Source organism: Echinococcus granulosus (genome assembly GCF_000524195.1).
Source record: "Echinococcus granulosus chromosome Unknown EG_S00125, whole genome shotgun sequence".
NCBI classification, from domain to species: Eukaryota; Metazoa; Platyhelminthes; class Cestoda; order Cyclophyllidea; family Taeniidae; genus Echinococcus; species Echinococcus granulosus.
In genome coordinates this window covers 14226-17006 of record NW_020170505.1, presented here as the reverse complement: position 1 = coordinate 17006, position 2781 = coordinate 14226, and positions in this window count along the sequence as shown.

Here is a 2781-nt window from a genome sequence, read left to right as displayed (position 1 = left end):
CAGCGCCTCAATTCTAGTGAATTCCTACTAAAAGAAACGGAAGGCGACACTTACTATGGCAGATTCAGAAACGCTGTTTAATACGTTCGAAACTAAGGGATGTATGATTGTATGATTTAATAAAGCCTTTCTAAAACAAGTCACTCCTCTTGCTTTCCATATAGGCAGCATCATGTGGAAGCTTGCTCTACCAGCAGATTGGGTGAGAGGGAAGACAGTGCCGCTTAAATGATTCCAGCGTTGTTAACATACCAACACATCATCTTTTTTCTTGCAAAACCACCTGAATAAAAAAACTTTGAGCAAGAAAAGTAATAGGGATGAAATCGAAAACTAGAGCTAGAACATTTCGGTGGTGGGCAGAAGCGGGGAGATGGCGAAAAGGGATGTGGAGGGAGTAAATTATTTGCATAAGTGCTAACACTATGAAGAGAATACATCGGATCTTCCACTCCATCGACTGAGCCGTTCGTCTTATCAAATTTGTTGCTGGATTTAATATCACCTACTTTCATTTCCTACACCCCACCATCTCACATTCTTACCGTCACCCTTCACATCTCAAATAAGTGTGGTGATTCCAGTTCATGCGGTGCACATGCCCTTCCCCTTTTTTTCTAGCCACACCTGCACCACCACACTATGACAGCTTGCACGTCTTCTCTGACTAACCTCCATGCATCCGCCTTGTCATTAGACTGGCAGGTACATGAGCACTTGCCACTGCAAACATTCCACACGTCAACTTCTCACATTCATCCACCTTTCATCCCATTCACAGCTTAAATTTTGGCACAAAAGGTTTTCCTCAATCGGATGCTTGATAAAATAGAGCCGGAGTTCCTCCATCCTACGTATCACGATTACTTCAACAAAAATGCGAGAGACCTCCCCTCACTAGTGACAAAATATACGAAAACTAAAATGCTTTTGACAAATCATTTTTACCTTACCTCTATCTTACAATGCCCCAACATCCGACAGCCCGAGCATCCAAATGGCTGACGCAGCCTGAAGGCGACTGAATTAAATTGCTGGGACAGTTGCTTAGGCACTGCGACCTTACAAATGCTGGTCATGTGGGCAAATAAAACAAGACAATAGTAATTTGTAGTGATTTAATTAAAAGCAGCAAACATGCAATAGTCACTCTACACTTATTTACCTTTTTTGTTTGAAAACACATCCAATTAGCTGTGTGTTAAGTCTCTTTTAGACTAGACCATGTTAGGTTAGGCGAATAAATGAAAGCTAGCGTATGAAAGCGTTGAAGTAAAGTCACACACTTATGGCGGTTTGTGGTTGTTAGCAGTCAGACTTCTCCAAGAATACTTTTGATTGCCTCAGTGGTCTGTGCATGGGGAAAATATGGAAAGTGCCGAATGATCTGTTTGTATATGATTAACATTTGAAATACCTCATCTGCTTTCGATTTGTAAGTTTATCTATAGTATACGTGGCAGTTTTACATGCATAAGCAAAGATTTCCTAAATGCTATGTAAATTTTGAAAATATGCAAATTATTTCATCCTACAATTATTATTACCATCATCGTTCGAAATGCATCACGATGACTTCGCTCCATACTCGGCCTCTCTCCTTCACGAGAATTACTTCCAGGGATCCTTTTCAAACCAATATTTGTCTATTTCTCATGGAGCATTACTCCACCAGCATGGATTATGCCTTTCTAACAAATCCAAATGCCAAGTTCGCGCTTTATATGACTTCCCATATTACTTAAGTAAGGACTATTTGTAACCCATCACTTCTTGTACCTTCTATTTCCTTTTCCTTTCATTTCATTCTTGTTTCGCATCACAGTTATTCCCTATTTACGAATACCTCCCATTAGTGTTACTTTGCCGTTATGGCATTCTACTTATTTTCCATTTACCTTCGTTTATTTACATTTCAGTGTTTGCCTCTATGCTTTGCACTGTCCACGCCTACGCGTTACTACCTCTACTTCCTTTACTCTACGGTATCATTGATGTCTCACTCCCAGTCAAGTAAGGTGATTGCTCCTTTTTCCTTTTATGTCACCTTTTCTAGCACAAAACACTGCTGCCTTCTTTATGTGTTAGGCCGCAGACGCATTGTGTGTTGGGGAAAGGCTAATATCGTTTAGTATTCGGCTCCTCTTGGCAACACTGCACTTTCCCACCGTTACTTCGACGAGGTTGCGTCTCTCTCTGTCTCTGTCTGTCTCTCTATCTGTCTGCCTAGTGGATCTTTATTTCATCCACACGGCTGTACTGTACTGCCGACCAAGAGTAAGTGCCAATCTCGTGTTCTATTTGACTTACGGCATTGTTGCAGTGAGAATGCCTGTCAAGTTATCACTTGTCATATCTTTTTCTCATGGCAATGATGAAGCACTTAATGTACGTGTTTCGTTATCTGTGCGGTAACGTGCTTGTACCATTTGTACCCTTTTTTGCTTTTCATAATTCGGTGTGGTTAAACCCGTTTTGCTGAACATTAAACCTTTTTTTCCTCTTTTTAGCTACCTACCTGCCTGCCTGCCTGACTATGTTTCATCAGGAATTCTGCATTGGGCGCACTACTGCCCCAACTCTTGCTGCATAAATGGAACTGTCACCTTGATTCCTATTGTAAGTCACCCTTCCCTTTCCCCTCCAGCTCTGCCACTTTACGCGATCACGCATTACTCCTGGCGATTGACCACCAACTTCGCGTTTCAGCAACTTCACTTATTCAACCTCTTTCCTGCGAGAACCCCCTGTTCTCGTTTTCCTTAACACCACCTCAATTAC